We start from the raw sequence: 23,005 nt of genomic DNA on the forward strand, positions 1-23,005 counted from the left end.
TTTTCCTCAGAATTTTGAGTTTATATCTCGCAATTCTGACTTCATAACATGCATTGCAAGTTATAAAGTCAGAATTGTGAGACATAAACTTGCAAAAGTCACAATTACCCTTTTTATTTTTTATTTCATGGCGGAAACAAGCTTGCATAGAATCATGATCTGTATTTGAAACAAAAAAAAAATTGTGATTCTCAGTTTATCCAAAATCTTGCAGCTCTACAAAATAATATAAAAAAAAAAAAAAAAAAGCATTACCATCTCTGAACTTGCATTTGCAAACCCAAGCGGTGATGAAGTCTAGAATTTGGCCACCTGGTGACTTTTGGACGCTACTGTGTGTGTGATTGGCTAAGGGGGAAAACACTGGCTGGTGTATCTCTGGCAAGTGTGTCTCTGCAGACAATGTCCCTTTGTCTCAGAAGAAAGGATTCAGTGTAATAGTTTTAATTATGACTCCAGGGGAAATACTTCCCTCTTTTTACTTTTATGTAAATGTTGGCTCTTCTGCTAATAAGGAGCTCTCACAACCTTTTAATACTCCTGTATATTTCTGCATATCTCAGCATACAACAGGGTTAGTGGATTTGAATTTCATGGACATTTAAGTAGCAGAGCATTTAATTCCAGTCTACTTATCTTGTAAGAGGTACAAAATATCCCTGCAAGCCTGTGATCGGAACCATTTCCCTTCTGCTTTGCTTATCTAAATACTTGGCAGATGTTTTGACCAGTCTCTGTAGAGAAGGAGATGTTTTGGCCTTGACTTTTCTGTATCTCGATTCTGCGGTGGGAATGTCGAGGTCGGGACATATGTGAACCCGGAGAGATGCGTGGGTGAAATGGTAGAGTGAGAGTTCATCGGGCAGTACATTGACCCTTTGCATGACCTGTAGAGCATAGGGTCATTTGCGGGTCGCATATGGATCACCCATTGAGTTCTGAATCCCAAATTGAGCATTATGTCTGCATTGTACCACGTCTCCCCCTTGCGCTTGTCATGGGAGAGCTGCTTCAGTGGTAACCGTAAATGCTGTACGTTTCCGTTAAACACTATTACCTTTTGTTTCAGCCTACGTCTCATTGGCTTCCTGGTGAGATGTAGTTTTGAATGTTTCCATTTGTTTCTCAGATAGCGTTGTTGAGCGGCTTGTATGAGGTGGTCTAGTAGTTTATCACAAAAGTGGTTCGTAATGTTCCTTAGATCAGTTAGATCACACCTGATTTTACTTTGGACATCAAATGGTGATCCGACACAGTACTTTAAAGAGTCATGAAACCTTGTTTCAGCACCAGCCAGTTCTCACCACAGTTTTGAAAAATGCTTTTGAAAAATACAAAAGTGGACATGGTAAGCTTTATTTTATTTTATTTTATTTTATTTTATTTTATTTTATTTTATTTTATTTTATTTTATTTTATTTTATTTTATTTTATTTTATTTTATTTTATTTTATTTTTTAACAATTATTTATTTTATTTATTTTTTAAATATTCTTAGTATTATATAATTATATATTTTTATTTATTTTAAATTTTTATATATTTATTTATTTTTATTTTTGAACCGATTACTATGCATGATTATTTGCTTAGATGCATTATTAATTGCATTACGATTATTTATTTTGTTATATTTAATAATTTATATAAACATACATTTTATTGTATTTTTATATTACTTTTTTACTTATTTAATTACTATGCATTATTATATGCATTAAGTTGACTTGTTTTAGTTTGCCAGAGACAAACATCATTAGTTGATTTTGTTGAATTGGTTAGCAGTTATTTTAAAACATATTGAATAAAAATTATAGCAAAACATATTATATAAAAAATACATTATATGATATATTATTTATAAATAACAGCCATTCCTTATCTCATGGTAGCATTACTGTGAAACAATACTCAAATTTCTATCAAGCTAACCTATCAAATTGACATTTCTATCAGGTTCAACTAGTACAATATCCACCCCTTTTTCCAGTGTAGACAGACTAATTATAATGTGAGAGACTTCGTTTAAATGGTGTAGACGTGGTGACAGTCTATGTACAAGCATAGTTCAGGGAAAACATTTTGTTTTGCTTTAAATAATAGGGCATGCAAAGAGGATGTGATTCACACAGAGTCGCTGTGTTATTTTCTTCCCTCTCCTTCCCCCAATCTCATCTCTCTTCCTCATCTTCCCATCCCACAATGCTTTGGGAGTAATGGCCTTTCCAGACCTTCTCTAAACAGCTTGTGTTTACAGTGAGCGACCATGACCAGTAAGTTCTCTTACCATATTACCAGCTGTGGCCCTGAATATGTATTTTGTCTGTCCGTGGGGAACATCCTCCTCTGCCCATCAAACAATCCTCTTCTATCAAAGCCATTTCCTTTGCATCACATCCCAGCCACTTGATGTCCAATGTAAAATTTGGGTCCTGAAGCAAAATTTGCTCTCCATTTAATCTCATTGCTATTTAGAAGAAACAATTGAGACCTCACTGGTGGTTTGTCTTTCCAAGGGGTGTTTATTCAGCATGGAGCCTTCATTTCCACTCTTAAAAAATGGTTCTAAACAGTACCAAATTAGGGTTTTTTGGTTCTAAATAGAACCCTTTCTGTAAAGTTCCATAAAGACTCTTGCTTTGAATGTGCTATACAGAATCTTATAATAGTATATATACACCGATCAGGCATAACATAGTTATGTTGTTGGTCCCTCTTTTGCTGCCAAAACAGCCCTGACCTGTCGTTGCATGGACTCCTCTAGACCCCTGAAGGTGTGCTGTGGTATCTGCACCGAGATGTTAGCAGCAGATCCTTTAAGTCCTGTAAGTTGCGAGGTGGAGCCTCCATGGATCGGACTTGTTTGTTCAGCACATCCCACAGATGCTCGATTGGATTGAGATCTGGGGAATTTGGAGGACAAGACAACACCTCAAACTCGTTGTTGTTCTCCTCACACTGCCTCCGCCGGCTTGCCTTCTTCCCATAGTGCATCCTGGTGCCATGTGTTCCCCAGGTAAGCGACGCACACGCACCCGGCCATCCATGTGATGTAAAAGAAAACGTGATTCATCAGACCAGGACACCTTCTTCCATTGCTACGTGGTCCAGTTCTGATGCTCACATGCCCACTGCTATACAGCTCCATACGCAACAAACTGTGATGCACTGTGTATTCTGACACCTTTCTATCAGAACCAGCATTAACTTCTTGAGCAATTTGAGCTACAGTAGCTCGTCTGTTGGATCGGACCACACGGGCCAGCCTTCGCTCCCCATGTGCATCAATGTTCGCCCATGACCCTGTCGCCGGTTCACCACTGTTCCTTCCTTGGAGCACTTTTGATAGATACTGACCACTGCAGACCGGGAACACCCCACAAGAGCTGCAGTTTTGGAGATGCTCTGACCCAGTCGTTTAGCCATCACAATTTGGGCCTTGTCAAACTCGCTCAAATCCTTATGCTCGCCCATTTTTCCTGCCTCTAACACATCAACTTTGAGGACAAAATGTTCACTTGCTGCCTAATATATCCCACCCACTAACAGATAATCACTTCACCTTTCAGTGCTCATAATGTTATGCCTGATCAGTGTATACTATTAGTATATACACTACTGGGCAAACAAAATGGGCCAAGCCAAAAATGGCAAAATATTTAATGGTCTTAACCATTTTAATCACAACTCAGGAAATTAGTAAGAATTCATTGTGATTCATCACTCCACAAGCAATTTCCCATATTCTGCCAAAAACTTTGTCTCTGAGAGAGAAATGGCTTTTTAAGTAGTGCATTTGCTTAAATTTTGCTAATTTCCTTACCAATAAGACAATTATTAAAGCTTAGTGTTTAGCCATTTTAGGCATGGCCCTTTTTTTTTTTTTTTTGCCCTGGAGTGTATATATACCAATTTTTTTTTTTTATAATGGTATTAAAAATGCATTACCAATAAAAGTAAAACTATCCAAATTATGAATTGGTTATGTACAGAAAGTGTGGGCAAAGAGCGCTGCCTTTATAATTAATGAAGCTGACATCCCCCCTTTATAATCCAAAAACCTGTCTATACTACAAATTGAATCTCTTACTTACATTGTGTTTGTACTTTGTTGGTTATAACTAAATGGTTTGCGAGGCTGCTGAGCTTACGCTGAACTATGGCGTAGGGGAGAGCGGGGCACAAACTAACGCAGGGTTAGTTGTAACACGTGGTTTAAATACTTTCACACACGCTAGCATGAAGAAACTTAGCGTATTTACTAGTTGCCATATCAACAATATATAGAGAAAAAAATTGCACCAAAATTCAAAAATCTCTGAACATTCACTGAACATTTATTTAGCAAAAGTAAATTTCTTACTTAAGCTAATTTTTCATCTATATTTTTTGTTTTTATTTAAAATGAGACAAATCTGATTTTATTTTAATCTCCAATCTGTTGTTTAGCAGGTTGGGTAGTTCTTTAATACTTCACTAACTATCAGAAGACACTAACCAGGTTTAAAGTCCAGTTGCACACTGCGTTACAATGTGCCCCGCTACTAGAACTATATATGATACAGTTTCGATATAACGGACATAATCAACTTTTATGAATTTCTGTTGATAAACTGAAAAAAAAGTGAATAAAGACTGAGAGGAAAAACCTGAACTAGATGTATTGTATTTATAGTCTATAGCAGCATCCTCATGAAAATAATGCATTACAGCTTTAATTAAATGAGTGATAATTAAATCACATAATTATAATGTATTTTTTGTGAGACCTTTACATTTTTCAGATTATTTTGCAGTGAAATGGCAAATTATGCAGGATTGCACTTTTTTTAACATTTTGTTGATTTTGCATTATATTCAGCGATTGCGAAATCATGAAAAACTGGATGGACTATATAGGTTGTTTAGCACATAAAACTGTGCCACAGTGACTCAAAGGACAAAGAAGAAATTTAAATATTGCACTGTTCTTCATACGAAAAGTTCAGTTTTCATTAGCACGAGGGGAACTTCAGAAAGTCAGAAAGGTTAAAAGTGTCCTACTGCCTGAAATAATCAGTTATGGAAAGTGGACAAAGGGTGAGGCCCCAAAAATTCCAATCATATGCTTTAAGAGATTACTGCCTCAGTCACGCAGTATATGCATGCTCAAACCTGATCCATAATCCTGAGTCTGCTGAAAAGAACTCCATCCTGTCTTAGTTTACAGAGCTTTCTGAAGTCAAAATCATTGTTTGGCCAGTGGAAAGTTTTATTCGGCACGCTCCATTGAAGCAGCGCATTAGAAAGACAGGAAGAGCGACTGACCTTCAGATCACAGTTTACCGTGATTCTGCAGTTTCCTCACGATCACAATGAGGGAGATCAGCGGGGCCAGACCACGAAAGAGGTTTTCTTTCTCTTTTTTCATGGCTTTCCAGCACCCCCAGACCTCGTTGGAGTGAGATGTCAGTCGTGCCAGTTTTCCTTTGCCCTTATAAAAAAAGTGGGAATGCTAAAAATGCTCACTGCTGACAGCTTCTCTCTGCAGAGCTGTTGAAAAGGTGTGATGACCATGAATGAAAGCATTATGTGGGCTTCACTTTAATGGTTCTTTAAAGATTCTTTACACATAATAACAGTTCTATTTAGAACCATATCATCCTGAAGAACTGTTTTAGTGTAAAATGGTTCTTTGTGTTAGAGCTTAGAGTTCTTTATTCCCACTTAATTGTTTTTTAAATCTGAAACTATCAAAAAGTCCTCAAAGCACAATCCTCATTATTGATTTTTTTGGAGCTTAACCATCCAACTACACAGACTGCCAAGACACTCTCAACAGGTATCCTTATTAAAATGTCTATAAATGTTTACTAAAGTGGTAGTTGTGTTGTTAAAAGTAACAGTATTTTGATACCAAGTCAATACCTGCTGATAGGCAGCTGCTTTCAAATGCTCCAGTGCATATTTGTGTGAGCTCTCTGTGCAGAGCGTCAAAGGTTTCTATTTACAACTTGTTTTTGCAACGTTGAGCAGTGTAGCCAATCACTGAAATGTTTGTTGAGCATGTGAATGCATTGAAAACAATTTTTTTTTTTTTTTTTTTCACAAAATAGTAAAGTATTTCAATATTTCAACATGGAAATAATTACTTATCAGTATCTGCCAGGAGTTTAATATTGGTAATTAAAATTGGTAAAATATTGGTGATCTTAAATATTTTAATTAGGGCTGCCCCTAATAGATGACTAACCGTTAGTCAACTTGAAGAGGCTTGGTCGACCAACATTTTATTACTCGGTTAGTCGCAGAAGGAAAAAAAAAAACTCCACAGGAAGTGGCAAGGTCATGCAGTCCGTGAGGGACAGATTGTTAACGGAAGTATATGACGTATATAAATGTGCGCTATTATTTGGCGCATATCAAAGTGTTTGCACTGCATTTAACTTAAAATACTCTGTCATTTTTGGTCATAGATAAGAGTAATGCAAAATGTAAAGGGTCTACTTTTATTTCTGTAAACTCACAATAACAGCAAAACGTTGTACTTTTGTAAAACAATGAAAGCAATCAGGATGCGTTTTCTGCTCTCCGTCTCAGTGAACTTGAGCACGTAACAAACACGAACCGAAACTCATCATATACTTGCCTCACAAACAGTGTGAGGCAAGTCTATGTCTACTTTTAAACGAGCCAATTTCATATGGAAAGTAAATATTCTCAGATAATGTAATCCGTATGAAACTTGCATATATGCGCGTCTACTACTGTGGAGATGATGAGTCAGCATCGTTGACTTAAAGGGTTAGTTCACCCAAAAATGAAAATGATGTCATTAATGACTCACCCTCATGTCGTTCCAAACCCGTAAGACCTTCGTTCATCTTCGGAACACAGTTTAAGATATTTTAGATTTAGTCCGAGAGCTTTCTGTCCCTCCATTGAAAGTGTTTTTACGGTAGACTGTCCATGTCCAGAAAGGTAATAAAAACATCATCAAAGTAGTCCATGTGACATCAGTGGGTTAGTTAGAATTTGTTTCGATTTGAAGCATTGAAAATACATTTTGGTCCAAAAATAACAAAAACTACGATTTTATTCAGCATTGTCTTCTCTTCCGGAATGCTTTCCATTGAATTGATTCCATTGAATTGATTCCATTAAACTGATTCCATTGAATCCTTTTCATCTGTCGGCGTTGGTAATGCACTTTTACGTTGCTGTGGTTGTTTTTAGCGATTAGGACATCCGCGACATTTTGAAGCATCAAAAATACATTTTGGTCCAAAAATAACAAAAACTACGACTTTATTCAGCATTGTATTCTCTTCCGGGTGTGTTGTCAATTCATGTTCACGACTCCGCTGCTGCTGCTTCTTCTTTCCTGTTTTATGTGGGTTGGCATCCAGCTTATTGGTGCATTACCGCCCCCTTCTGCTCTAGAGTGTTGTTCACGACTCCGCAGTGACGCTGCTGACGTGTTATCCGGTGCGCCCGAGCTTCGTTTACAGTCTGAGGGAGACGCACGCTGTATTCAAGCTATTCTACATTGTTTGTATTTTGGTATTGCTATATTTTTTAAAATGGTGCGCAAGTGTGCATGTCGCGGATGTCCTAATCGCCAAAAACAACGACGTAAGAGTGCATTACCAATGCCGACAGATGAAAGGATTCAATGGAATCAGTTCAATGGAATCAGTTCAATGGAATCAGTTCAATGGAATCAGTTCAATGGAATCAATTTAATGGAAAGGATTCCGGAAGAGAAGACAATGCTGAATAAAGTCGTAGTTTTTGTTATTTTTGGACCAAAATGTATTTTCGATGCTTTAACAAATTCTAACTAACCCACTGATGTCACATGAACTACTTTAATGATGTTTTTATTACCTTTCTGGACATGGACAGTCTACCGTACATACATTTTCAATGGAGGGACAGAAAGCTCTCGGACTAAATCTAAAATATCTTAAACTGTGTTCCGAAGATGAACGGAGGTCTTACGGGTTTGGAACGACATGAGGGTGAGTCATTAATGACATCATTTTCATTTTTGGGTGAACTAACCCTTTAATCTCTTGCAGCTGAAAACACAGAAAACATTGTCAATAAATTATTGAAATGTTTAGACAGTCTCCTTGCTGTTTTTTTTATGACACATTCATAATCATTACTTTTTCTGGTGCACCGAGGCAAGCTTTATGTGTGCGCTTGAGTGCTTATTAGGCTATGTATGATTAAAGCTCATTAACATGATTTATGGCTTATTAATATAAATGCGCGATTAGTCGACTAATGGCTTAAATGAACGACCACTGGCTGACTAGAAAAATCTTTAGTCGAGGGCAGCCCTAATTTTAATATACCTACTGTATGGAGTCAATGACAAAACACGAACACGAATGAGATTTCAGAACTTCATGGCGAGATTTTCAGTTAATAACGATCTACATTAAATTTCAGTTCATTACACAAAGCTTCTGTATGGCTTCAGAAGACTTGAAATGTAGCGCATGAGTTGTATAAATACTTTCAAGGTGTTTTTCTGTCAACTTTGGCTCAGCTGTGTGAGTTTTGGGATGACCAGTGGCAGATCTGTTTGGCTGATCAAAGACAGACAGAGGGAGTGTACAGGAAACCTGTTTAAACATATTTTTTTTATTTTATCATAATTCTGTTTAGTGATGGATGCTAGTGGTGCAGAAATGACACACTTCACCTTTAAACCCTGAGATTAGTGACTCCTCTTTAGGTTGTGGTTGGTTGCAACAGCTTTTCTTCATCACATAACCACAATTGTGCTCGTGAAAGCCCATTTGGAGCCGAGAGCTGACAGCTCGGCCAACGCAGAATTGTTTGGAATATTGTGCCAGTTTATCTCATTAAGTGAAATCTGGAGATTTAGGGAAACAATCTGCTTCTTCCTACGCAACAGTCTGTTTTGGCGTCACTGCAGGCTTCTGTTTGTGAACGAGTCTCATGATAAAGAGCTGAATCTGGTAGACAGATGACCACATGAATCACAGCTGCGTGTTGGGGGAAGATGATTCGGTTCTCATTATTATGCCATTTGTGAGTCTGTCAGGAGTGACTCTCTTCATCTGGACGCTTCATGAACTCCCTGCACCTGATGAAATGCACATTCGTTGGCTGAGTTTTCCATCCGAAATTCCCACACTTGCTTCACTCACATTTGAGAAACAAGGGGCCATGAACACATTACAAGAATCTTTCAAAAGCATGTTTGTGATGTCATGACAGGAATTGGAATGATTCAGAAAGTCTAATAAAAGGCTTTTTTTATTGGTCTTCATTGCATCAGAATTCCCAGAAAAGGTCACGTGTTTTCTCCGCAGTACAAGCAAGCAACCAATGCTTTATCAATCATTCCCATTCGGCCACCGATTGAATCAGCTGTTATCGGCTCGCCGCCCAGAGCGTGTCGAGGCTGATGTGGTGTCTTGAGGGATCACATAATTAGGTCCATCTCTCAAGGAAAAGCCCAGATAATAACAAGATCACAGGCGATGGAAAAGAGCAGTGTTGTTTTTCTGCTAGCAGGTTTAATTGAACCTCTGGGCCCTGACATGCCTGAGCAAGAATGTGAGTGAATACTTCTGTATTATGCTGCTGCTCTTTTTGTAGTTGCACAAGTGATCTCTGAGTCGCTTAAACAGATGAAGGGTGCGTTGCTCTAGACTTTATATATGAAATGACTTCAGATCCTGCAGTGATTATGGGCAACAGTATATGAAGTCATACTCTAGGACTAATATTTTTACGAATAAGACATTTAAATTGATAGAATTAATGGTTGACTGACATTTTTGCTTAATTAATAGCTGATTCTGTTAATGATATCGGATATCTGGAGAGCAGAGTGGTTGATAATTTTATATATATATATATATATATATATATATATATAAATGTATCTAGATAGATAAATAAATTACACGATTTGGCAAAGGCTGCACATCATATTATCGCATTAGCTGAATAAACAGAAGATTGAAACGCTTCGATTGATTAAACATGACTAATAAACACACAACTATGACAATCTATGGTTTATCTGAGTTCTTCAAGCCTTCCCGGGTATTTTCATGATAATAAATATGTTTATACTTCAGTGCTCATCGACATAGCCTTTATCTATAGAAGCTTTTTCTACCATGAAATAAAAAATAAAAAAGGTAATTGCGACTTTTTATCTCACAATTCTGACTTTTTCAGAATTGTGACATATAAACTCACAATTGTGAGTTATAAAGTCAGAATTGCATGATAAAACTTGCACTTGTGACACTCCCACCACCATATTTGACTGTAGGCAAGACACACTTGTCTTTGTACTGTTCACCTGGTTGCCGCCACACATGCTTGACACCATCTGAACCAAATAAGTTCATCTTGGTCTCATCAGACCACAGGACATGGTTCCAGTAATCCATGTCCTTAGTGTGCTTGTCTTCAGCAAACTGTTTGCGGGCTTTCTTGTGCATCATCTTTAGAAGAGGCTTCCTTCTGGGACGACAGCCATGCAAACCAATTTGATGCAGTGTGCGGTGTATGGTCTGAGCACTGACATGCTGACACACTTGTCTTTGTACTCCTCACCTGGTTGCCGCCCCACACGTTTGACACCATCTGAACCAAATAAGTTTGTCTTGGTCTAATCAGACCACAGGACTTGGTCAGAATTGCATGATAAAACTTGCAATTGTGAGAAAAAAGTCAGAAATGCGAGTTTATATCTTGCAATTCTGACTTTTTTCTCACGATTCTGACCTTTTTTCTCAGATTTGTGAGATATAAACTCGCAATTGCGTGTTATAATGTCCAATTGTGATGGAAAAAATAAATTTTCGCAGAAATTGCAGTTTGTATCTCACAATTCTGAGTTTATAACTCGCAAATGTGAGGAAAAAAGTCAGAATTGTGAGATAAAAAGTCGCAATTACCTTTTTTATTTTTTATTTCATGGCGGAAAAAATCTTCTATAGATAAAGGCTATGTCGATGAGCACTGAAGTATACACATCATCTCACATAAGAATGTTTTCAAACACTCAACTCATGTTGTGAAGTGAATTTGGAGTAAAATCATGTTATTAAATGTCTGTTGTTGGACAAGATGTTCATAAATGATTCTCATATTTGGAAAGATGTTTGATGCATGTCGCTTTTTCAAATGCACTTTGTAAGCGACTCAAACTCGCAGTGCTTTCAGATGGATCAACATTTACTACTGATCACAGAGCCGTGTTTCACTGACAAGCTGCAAATAAACAATAATAAAAGCCTTTGCGATTTCATAATTGCACTAAACCAAATCGGTTTAAGCGCGTTTTCATGTTAAATTGTGATTTATTGTGCAGCCCTAATGGATGGATGGATGTATAGATAGACAGGTCAAACATGAAATTTGTTGCGCAGCGAAACTTTTAACAGATGCCTGCTTGCTTTCCCACTCTTGTATGTTTGCATGCGTCGAAAAAGCTTTAGCAGTTCATTTGACGGATAGGAATGAGTAAGGTCCATTTTGAGGGTGTGGAAAGAGCCGGATCATGCTGAAATTATATAAAAATGTAGGAAACTGGGACCCGCCTTTTAATGAATGCTTAAATCTGCGGCAAACATTCTTTTCGTAACTTTTTTTCTCAGGACTCTTTAAAAGAAAAGTGCTTTTTTCTTTTTCCGTCCTTGCACCGTACTGTTTCCATTGACATAAATGTACTCTAGTGTGCATGCTTGCACCGTGGTTTGATAACAGCAAAGCAAACATAGCTGAAAGCGATAAGACTTGATTGCATTAGCTTAACAGCATTGACGAATGCCATTCTGTTACCTACCAGCCCTTGAGTTCACATAGTGAAGACACAAAGCTGATTACACGTCTGTGGCCATGATCAGCTGCTCGGCTTCACTTTAGCACACACGATTTCATAGCCGGGGTTTCTCTGACAGGCCTATGGGGAGTCTGATGTCATAAAGGGGCGTGGCCTTAAGGTAGGCCTGCCACTTTTGGGCAGAAACTCTCTCTAGTCGTGTCTTACTCGTTCTCGGACTGACTGTGTGGATCAATGGGACATGTGAGGTAACTAAAAAGAGGAATTTTACGCCACAGTGCAGGAGGTAAGAAACAATGGTGTCAAAATCTAGGTTTAATGAATGACTGTCCTTGTCTTGTACCTGTAGGGCAGGTAACGCTAATGCAGAGCATTTTTGCAGCTCTTGTTCATGCATGTTCATGTCACTCAGCGCACAATGTGTTAGTTTATTCTATCTTGTTTACACTAAGTTGTGAAACCAGTCACACAACCGTACGTGTTTGATTTTACATGGAAAATAAGTAACTGGACTTGTAGATAATTGAGTGTTGTTGGATTGCAAAGTTTGTCTGAAGTTTATGAAGAAAAGCCCTAAAGTTAAACTGCATTGTTCCTAAAATATCCCGGATGGAGTCCGCTGTGCAGCAGGAAGGTGTCTTTTGGATATTGTTCAGATCTTAGAACACCATCCCACCTTTTCCCAAAGGGCCAATACTGGCAGCAGCCTGTCACAATGCCCAAGTAGGACGCAAGGAAACCCCCGCTTGTTTGTCCCAGATTCACTCAGCAAGCATGCACGCTTTTGAAACATTCTCCCAGCGATCTCAGACAACAGTTAGCCTGATCCTTTGGATAATGAAATTCCACAAAGCGCTGCATCTGTCGCTCCTCGCACGGCAGCTGCAGTAATGCAGAATGCGTGGAATCCGAGCAGCCTGCGTGAACTTCTTCTACATGTTGTTGTTGTTTCCCAGTATAATACATGTATTAAGGATTTCAGGTGACCCCAGATAGCCGCACTCTCCCTGAGCACTTTAATAATGCAAGTGGTCTTTGCTGAGTAAGTATTGTAAACATTAATTAGGCTACTGTAGCTGGCGTGCAGCCGCCCACAGGACCACACAGCCTTTAATAAAGTTGTTGGAAATGGGCGGCAGACACTTAATGCCTGGTTAGCTGATAATATTAACGAAAGACTCATTGCCTCTGTGTTTTAGTTCTGAAAGGTAGGAAGTCATAAACCTGTGAAAGTTAAATAGTTTTTGTGTTCTCTTTCTCTCTCACACTTATCTTGATGAGTAGTTCAGAGTGATTAAAGGACTACTGTAAAGGTGATTAATGCTTATTTCGGGTTTAAATGGGTGTTAATGACATTTCTGTTTAAAGGATTAGTTCACTTCAGAATTCAAATTTCCTGATAATTTACTCACCCCCATGTCATCCAAGATTTTTATGTCTTTCTTTCTTCAGTAGAAAATAAATTAAGTTTTTTGAGGAAAACATTCCAGGATTTTTCTCCATATAGTGGACTTCACTGGGGTTCAACGGGTTGAAGGTCCAAATGTCAGTTTCAGTGCAGCTTTAAAGGGCTCTAAGGGATCCCAGACGAGGAATAAGAGTCTTATCTAGAGAAACCATCGGCCATTTTCTAAAAAAAATAAAAATTATATACTTTTTAACCATTAAAAAAAATGCTCGTCTTGTACTGCTTTGCGATGCGCCAAGCATTACGTGATCACATTGGAAAGGTCACAGGTGACGTAGGCGGAAATACCGATCCAGTGTCTTCAAAGCGAACATGCAAAGACTAAGTCAAACGCCCTTTACAAAAAAAGGTAAAACGATGATGTCGGGCGATTTTGAAGATGGAGGAGAAAATGACATGGAGTTTTTCGCTCTACTTCCGCCTATGTCATGAATCTTTTTAGAAAATGACCGATCATTTATCTAGATAAGACCCTTATTCCTCGTCTGGTATTTTGTGTAGATCCCTTTGAAGCTGCACTGGAATTGCAATTTGGACCTTCAACCTGTTGAAGTCCATTATATGGAGAAAAATCCTAGAATTTTTCCCTCAAAAACCTTAATTTCTTTTCAACTGAAGAAAGAAAGACATGAACATCTTGGATGACATGGGGGTGAGTAAATTATCAGGAAATTTTAATTCTGAACCCAACTAGGGGTTGGGTTATTTTTTTCATCCATTAATTAGGATTTATTTATTTAATCAAAATAACAGTAAAATCAGTAATATTGTGAAATATTACTACAATTTTAAATAACTGTTTTCTATGTGAATATATTTTAATTTAAATTTATTCCTGTGATGCAAAGCTGAATTTTCATCATCATTACTCCAATCTTCAGTGTCACATGATAATACTGGCTGCCTTTGTGTAATGCCTTTCATAATGTTGGGAACATGGGCTGGCATATGCAAATATTGGGGCGTACACCCCGACTGTTACGTAACAGTCTGTGTTATGTGGAGATTCGCCTGTTCTTCGGAGGTCTTTTAAACAAATGAGATTTATATAAGAAGGAGGAAACAATGGAGTTTGAGACTCACTGTATGTCATTTCCATGTACTGAACTCTTGTTATTCAACTATGCTGAGGTAAATTCAATTTTCAATTCGATGGCACCTTTAAATGCAAATGAGCTGCTGTGCTCAGCCTAAGAGGGCGGAGCTTCAAGAGGTCGTTCTCTAGTGTCAGGATTCAATCAGGACGCACTAATGTCAAACACTGGGAATATATGCTGCATGGAGATAGAACAGGTATAGTTTAGTTTAATTACCATTAAAACTTATATTGTCTTCTTGTTTTTATCCACTATATTAGTACAGGCCTGTTGTACCAGACCCCTTTTAAATGATGGCGAAAACTTTACCGATGAGTTTTATGATGTTTTTTGTACTTCACACTAAATATGAAGCGTCCGTTTTCACTCTAGAAAATCACTGTAAGAGCTTAATAAAACACAATGCAAGTGTGCATTAAAATATTATCCATAAACTCTCTCTCTCCCTTGCATTATCATCAACATACACAGCGAAGTACACAGAAACACTCGTTACAACTAACAGTAAACAAATATATAAAGACCTTATGCTTTTTCGTTTGGTGCTTAATGAACTGGTAAATTTATATCCGTAAATTAACTCCAATGAACTGTAATAAAGTGCTCTCACCTTCATTACTGCTGTATCCAGTGTCATTCTGGAGACTGTAAGCTTGATCACGAACAGTTTGTACTGATCTATCCTTGAGTAACACATTTTTAGAACAACCTCTGTTTTGTATTGTCCCTTTGTATTGATATTCGTTCACAAAGTCCGGTGTGAAATTATTCGCGCAGACATAAACAAATTTTGGTAGAGTTGAGGGAGCATTTTATTCGAAAACAAAATGAATCCACCTCATCTTCAGTGGCTCAGATTTCAGGAGTAAATAGACAGAGCTATGTGGATTAATCCATCCAGCTACAGAACACCTAAAACTCTTGGGAGACATTCTTGTTAGTGCAGCAATGGCGGACTGTACATCTCACTGTGAACTCGCTCAGGGCGGTTCTATGTTAAAACGGCAGTGTCTGTCAACATTCGTGGGTGGGGCCTGTTGCTAATGTGAAGTCACATTGCCAGGAACCTGCTTGCTCTGAGACACTGCTTACGATTTATGGGGATTAAAAAAAGGAGTGGGTGGATTTTTACCATTATAGGGTGGTTGTGTACACACACTGCCAACACACATTTATATCCAAACACCATGCAAAAGTGAATTTTGCATAATAGGTCCCCTTTAAACCAATGACACTGTTAAAATACACACAAGTCATACACACAAGTTTCTGTATTTAGGAAACTTGATGGCTTTCTTGCCCATTAAGTTCTTTAAAGGGGACCTGTTATGCAAAATTCACTTTTATATGGTGTTTTAACATAAATGTGTCTTGGCAGTGTGTGTACACAACCACCCTATAATGGTAAAAATCCACCCACTTCTTTTTATATTTCCCATGATTCATAAACAGAGTCTCAACATGAGTCATTCGCAGTATCTACATATTGTGACATTACTATATAACAGGCCCCGCCCACGACTGGTGACGGAATTTGCCCTATAGAGTGTAACAACTGGGTTCCAAAAGTGTGAATGTGAGCAGCTCTACTGCTCTAATGACCTGTTTAGCATTGTATTATGAAGAATGAGAAATATGGCATATAAAAGTAAATCATATTTTGAACTGATCTCCAAAAAAATGCCAAGACATATTTTATCAGCATTTTTAATTGCATATATTTTCATATAGACACAGTATTGCAGTGGTGATGCTGAGACTGGGATGTATTTGGTCTTATATTTGTCAATGCATTTGTGCATTAAAAGCTAAAAGCAGCTATTTGCAACACAAATCCTGAGTTTGATCCATTGATCCTGATGGAAAGAAACCCAAATCTTAAAAAATATATTGTAAACAGTTTTTGTTTTTCCAGCATTACAGTACTTTTTGGATATTTTTAGCTATTTAATTAAGTACTAATATGAAACGGCTCTTTTCTAGAGTACCAGAAGAACATAGATGTGTAGTTGCTAAACGTTCATTGGTAAACAGCATTTTCATCTATATATTGTCATACATAGCATTTAAATGCATCCCAGGATGCACCTCATATATGTCCAGAGTAAGCAGAACTGGAATCTAGACAAGAAAAAGCTCAAATATGAGAGAGTTTTCATAATCTCCATACTTCAATTTGAGGAAAAATGTTCACATTTTGAGCCAGATCAGTTGGGGGGATGGGGTCTGTGCTGGTATTTCAAATATTCCAGTAATGAGCCTGACGACCTGAGTTTACAGACGTCTTTGATCTGAGATAGCCTGAATGTGTTGTTGTGCGTGTTCAGTCATTACTGTGATAATGCAGATTACCCAGCGTCAGGATCTCCGCATCCTGTAGGGTGAACGCACGGCTGCTTGCTTTAAAGTTTCGCCTCACCCTTGTTTTGAGGACTCAGAAAATAGCTGCACATGTTGTTCAGATTTTTTTTCCCCCACAACAGGTGTTTTGAATATAACAGAGTTGAGGTGTGATCTGCAGTGACCGAATGACTCTTGAGTTTATACATTGAGACATTGTGAGTTCGGCTTATTAATGAATTACATTATGTGTTCAGACATTAGTCATGTTGCTTCACTCTGCTGGTCATTAAGTCATTTTTTTAATGACATCATGATGTCAACCCGACTTAACTGAATACAGTTGCTTTCAGCAGTTTATAAGGCTGTGTTCACACAAAAAATTGTCATGGTTTCCACAAAAATATTAAGCAGCACGGCTGTTTTCAACATGGATGTTTCTTGAGCAGAAAATCAACATATTAGAATGATTTCTGAAGGATCATGTGACACTGAAGACTGGAGTAATGATGCTGAAAATTCAGCTTTGCATTACAGGAATATACTGCATTTTTAAAAAATGTGCAAGTAGAAAAGTATGGAAGCTTGTTTCCTCCATAAATTGAAAATAAAAAAGGTAATTGCTACTCTTTATCTCACAATTATGACATTTTTCTCAGAATTGCGAGATGTAAAGTCAGAATTGCGAGATGTAAAGTCAGAATTGCGAGATATAAAGTCAGAATTGTGAGATGTAAAGTCACAATTGCGAGTTATAAAGTCAGAATTGTTAGATTTAAAGTCAGAATTGTGAGATGTAAAGTCAGAATTGTGAGTTGTAAAGTCAGAATTGTGAGATGTAAAGTCAGAATTGTGAGTTGTAAAGTCAGAATTGTGAGATGTAAAGTCAGAATTGCGAGATATAAAGTCAGAATAGTGAGATATAATGTCAGAATTGCGAGATGTAAAGTCAGAATTGCGAGTTATAAAGTCAGAATTGCGAGTTATAAAGTCAGAATTGCGAGTTATAAAGTCAGAATTGCGAGTTATAAAGTCAGAATTGCGAGATATAAAGTCAGAATTGCGAGTTATAAAGTCAGAATTGTGAGATATAAAGTCAGAATTGCGAGATATAAAGTCAGAATTGTCATATAAAGTCAGAATTGCGAGATATAAAGTCAGAATTGTCATATAAAGTCAGAATTGCGAGATATAAAGTCAGAATTGTGATATAAAGTCAGAATTGCGAGATATAAAGTCAGAATTGTCATATAAAGTCAGAATTGTGAGTTATAAAGTCAGAATTGCGAGATGTAAAGTCAGAATTGCGAGTTATAAAGTCAGAATTGCGAGATATAAAGTCAGAATTGCGAGTTATAAAGTCAGAATTGCGAGTTATAAAGTCAGAATTGCGAGTTATAAAGTCAGAATTGCGAGATATAAAGTCAGAATTGCGAGTTATAAAGTCAGAATAGTGAGATATAAAGTCAGAATTGCGAGATATAAAGTCAGAATTGTGATGTAAAGTCAGAATTGTCATATAAAGTCAGAATTGCGAGATATAAAGTCAGAATTGTCATATAAAGTCAGAATTGTGAGTTATAAAGTCAGAATTGCGAGATGTAAAGTCAGAATTGCGAGTTATAAAGTCAGAATTGCGAGATATAAAGTCAGAATTGCGAGTTATAAAGTCAGAATTGCGAGATATAAAGTCAGAATTGCGAGTTATAAAGTCAGAATAGTGAGATATAAAGTCAGAATTGCGAGATATAAAGTCAGAATTGTGATGTAAAGTCAGAATTGTCATATAAAGTCAGAATTGCGAGATATAAAGTCAGAATTGTCATATAAAGTCAGAATTGCGAGATATAAAGTCAGAATTGTGAGTTATAAAGTCAGAATTGTGAGTTATAAAGTCAGAATAGTGAGATATAAAGTCAGAATTGTGAGTTATAAAGTCAGAATTGCGAGATATAAAGTCAGAATTGTGAGTTATAAAGTCAGAATTGCGAGATAGAAAGTCAGAATTGCGAGTTATAAAGTCAGAATTGCGAGATATAAAGTCAGAATTGCGAGTTATAAAGTCAGAATTGCGAGTTATAAAGTCAGAATTGCGAGTTATAAAGTCAGAATTGCGAGTTATAAAGTCAGAATTGCGAGATATAAAGTCAGAATTGCGAGTTATAAAGTCAGAATAGTGAGATATAAAGTCAGAATTGTGATGTAAAGTCAGAATTGTCATATAAAGTCAGAATTGCGAGATATAAAGTCAGAATTGTGAGTTATAAAGTCAGAATTGCGAGATAGAAAGTCAGAATTGCGAGTTATAAAGTCAGAATTGCGAGTTATAAAGTCAGAATTGTGATATAAAGTCAGAATTGCGAGATATAAAGTCAGAATTGTCAGAATATAAAGTCAGAATTGTGAGTTATAAAGTCAGAATTGCGAGATATAAAGTCAGAATTGTCATATAAAGAGAATTGCGAGTTATAAAGTCAGAATTGCGAGATATAAAGTCAGAATTGCGAGTTATAAAGTCAGAATTGCGAGTTATAAAGTCAGAATTGCGAGATATAAAGTCAGAATTGCGAGTTATAAAGTCAGAATAGTGAGATATAAAGTCAGAATTGCGAGATATAAAGTCAGAATTGTGATGTAAAGTCAGAATTGTCATATAAAGTCAGAATTGCGAGATATAAAGTCAGAATTGTCATATAAAGTCAGAATTGTGAGTTATAAAGTCAGAATTGTGAGTTATAAAGTCAGAATAGTGAGATATAAAGTCAGAATTGTGAGTTATAAAGTCAGAATTGTGATATAAAGTCGAATTGATATAAAGTCAGAATTGCGAGATATAAAGTCAGAATTATAAAGTCAGAATTGTGAGTTATAAAGTCGAGATAGAAAGTCAGAATTGCGAGTTATAAAGTCAGAATTGCGAGTTATAAAGTCAGAATTGTGATATAAAGTCAGAATTGCGAGATATAAAGTCAGAATTGTGATATAAAGTCAGAATTGTCATATAAAGTCAGAATTGCGAGTTATAAAGTCAGAATTGCGAGTTATAAAGTCAGAATTGTCATATAAAGTCAGAATTGTGAGTTATAAAGTCAGAATTGTGAGTTATAAAGTCAGAATTGCGAGTTTTAAAGTCAGAATTGTGAGTTATAAAGTCAGAATTGTGATATAAAGTCGAATTGAATTGCGAGTTATAAAGTCGAATTGAATAAAGTGGAATTGCGAGATATAAAGTCAGAATTGCGAGATATAAAGTCAGAATTGTGAGTTATAAAGTCAGAATAGTGAGATATAAAGTCAGAATTGCGAGATATAAAGTCAGAATTGCGAAATATAAAGTCAGAATTGTGAGTTATAAAGTCAGAATAGTGAGATATAAAGTCAGAATTGTGAGTTATAAAGTCAGAATTGCGAGATATAAAGTCAGAATTGTGAGTTATAAAGTCAGAATTGTGAGTTATAAAGTCATAATTGCGAGATATAAAGTCAGAATTGCGAGTTATAAAGTCATAATTGCGAGATGTAAAGTCAGAATTGTGATATAAAGTCAGAATTGCGAGATATAAAGTCAGAATTGTGAGTTATAAAGTCAGAATAGTGAGATATAAAGTCAGAATTGTGAGTTATAAAGTCAGAATTGCGAGATATAAAGTCAGAATTGTCATATAAAGTCAGAATTGCGAGTTATAAAGTCAGAATTGCGAGTTATAAAGTCAGAATTGCGAGATATAAAGTCAGAATTGTCATATAAAGTCAGAATTGCGAGATATAAAGTCAGAATTGCAAGTTATAAAGTCATAATTGTGATATAAAGTCAGAATTGTCATATAAAGTCAGAATTGCGAGATATAAAGTTAGAATTGTCATATAAAGTCAGAATTGCGAGTTATAAAGTCAGAATTGCGAGATATAAAGTCAGAATTGCGAGTTATAAAGTCATAATTGTGATATAAAGTCAGAATTGTCATATAAAGTCAGAATTGCGAGATATAAAGTTAGAATTGTCATATAAAGTCAGAATTGCGAGATATAAAGTCAGAATTGCGAGATATAAAGTCAGAATTGCGAGTTATAAAGTCAGAATTGTGATATAAAGTCATAATTGCGAGATATAAAGTCATAATTGTGATATAAAGTCAGAATTGTCATATAAAGTCAGAATTGCGAGTTATAAAGTCAGAATTGCGAGTTTTAAAGTCAGAATTGTGAGTTATAAAGTCAGAATTGTGATATAAAGTCGGAATTGCGAGTTATAAAGTCAGAATTGCGAGATATAAAGTCAGAATTGTGAGTTATAAAGTCAGAATTGCGAGTTATAAAGTCAGAATTGCGAGATATAAAGTCAGAATTGTCATATAAAGTCAGAATTGCGAGATATAAAGTCAGAATTGCGAGATATAAAGTCAGAATTGCGAGTTATAAAGTCAGAATTGCGAGATATAAAGTCAGAATTGTCATATAAAGTCAGAATTGCGAGATATAAAGTCAGAATTGCGAGTTATAAAGTCATAATTGTGATATAAAGTCAGAATTGTCATATAAAGTCAGAATTGCGAGATATAAAGTTAGAATTGCGAGATATAAAGTCAGAATTGCGAGTTATAAAGTCATAATTGTGATATAAAGTCAAAATTGTCATATAAAGTCAGAATTGCATATAAAGAGATTGCGATAAAGTCAGAATTGCGAGTTATAAAGTCATAATTGTGATATAAAGTCAAAATTGTCATATAAAGTCAGAATTGCGAGATATAAAGTCAGAATTGCGAGTTATAAAGTCAGAATTGTGATATAAAGTCAGAATTGTCATATAAAGTCAGAATTGCGAGATATAAAGTCAGAATTGTGAGTTATAAAGTCAGAATTGTGAGTTATAAAGTCAGAATTGCGAGATATAAAGTCAGAATTGTGAGTTATAAAGTCAGAATTGTGAGTTATAAAGTCAGAATTGCGAGTTATAAAGTCAGAATTGTGAGTTATAAAGTCAGAATTGTGAGTTATAAAGTCAGAATTGAGAATTATAAAGTCAGAATTGCGAGATATAAAGTCAGAATTGCGAGATATAAAGTCAGAATTGAGAATTATAAAGTCAGAATTGTGAGATATAAAGTCAGAATTGCGAGTTATAAAGTCAGAATTGCGAGTTATAAAGTCATAATTGTGATATAAAGTCAGAATTGTCATATAAAGTCAGAATTGCGAGATATAGTCAGAATTGAGAATTATAAAGTCAGAATTGTGAGATATAAAGTCAGAATTGCGAGTTATAAAGTCAGAATTGTGAGTTATAAAGCTTCCATAGAAAACAGTTATTATAAATTCTAAAAAATATTTCACACTACTACTCTTTTTAATGTATAAGAGACTTCTTTCAAAAACTTTAAGAAATCTTACCGACCCCGAACTTTTGAATGGTCGTGTATGTTGTATTCTACTACATAACAAAAAAAAACAACAATTTAAAATCCAATTTGCTTCTTGAAAATCAGCTTGCAATTGTATTTTAAAGCATATACTAATGTGGTTTGCATCAAAAAAGCAGATTTTTAAGTTGGTTACACCAAAAGATTTGTCTTTTTTGCTGCTGCATGTGTGAGCAATGCATCTATGTATGTATTTGTGTGAGAACTAGTTTATTGAGGATATGTCATCATGTTTAATGATAGCTATCTGTGCTGATGATGAATGAGTTTAGATCTCAAGCGATGTGTCACAGGAAAAGGCCTCCCTCCAGTCAAGCTCTGACATGCCGGTGTGTCATTCACTGTTCTGAAACAGTCAAAAAGTCTCCAGATCAGCTCACTGTGATCAGCTTCTTGATCATATCCAGGCCCAGACGTACATCATTTGCTAATGCTTAGATTCACAGATCTGCTTAAGTCCATTTCACAGATTTTTTTCCCCCAAAACAGCATCAAAAGCAGTCAGTCAACAGGTCAGCTTTTGTCTTTGCAGCCCAGTCGCATGTTTACATGTCAACAAAACAAGTCGAACAATGCATGCTGTCAGATGCTTTCGTGAACTCTTTGTCATTCAAATTCAGCTGACTGCAAAACCGCTGCCATGTGTGTCCCTTTCATCTCACTAATGTACAGTTTGAGTTCCTTTGACTGGAATAAATGCATCACATATCTGGAATATTCCGATTTGGGAACATATTTAGCAAGGTAAGATGAGCACCGGTTCTCAACAGGTTTTGGTTCAGGACTCAGACTTTACATTTTACATAAAGTGTACAAAAGTTATATTAAATGTTACCATACACTGCAGAGT

General features: G+C 36.3%; 1 protein-coding gene across 7 annotated transcripts in view; it reads left to right on the forward strand.

Moving 5' to 3' along the window:
* The window catches only part of cobll1b (cordon-bleu WH2 repeat protein-like 1b), a 77,027-nt gene that overhangs the window by 17,839 nt on the left and 36,183 nt on the right, over positions 1–23,005 (forward strand). Inside the window, exon 1 of one of the 7 annotated variants that reach the window (XM_048194670.1) lies at positions 11,833–12,116. The exons of the other annotated variants lie outside the window; for them this stretch is intronic. The gene's annotated coding sequence lies outside the window, so the exon portion shown is untranslated. Of the gene's footprint in view, positions 1–11,832; positions 12,117–23,005 lie in introns of those variants that run through there. 7 annotated transcript variants of the gene reach the window in all.

This window comes from Megalobrama amblycephala, linkage group LG6, assembly GCF_018812025.1.
Source record: "Megalobrama amblycephala isolate DHTTF-2021 linkage group LG6, ASM1881202v1, whole genome shotgun sequence".
Classification (NCBI taxonomy): Eukaryota; Metazoa; Chordata; class Actinopteri; order Cypriniformes; family Xenocyprididae; genus Megalobrama; species Megalobrama amblycephala.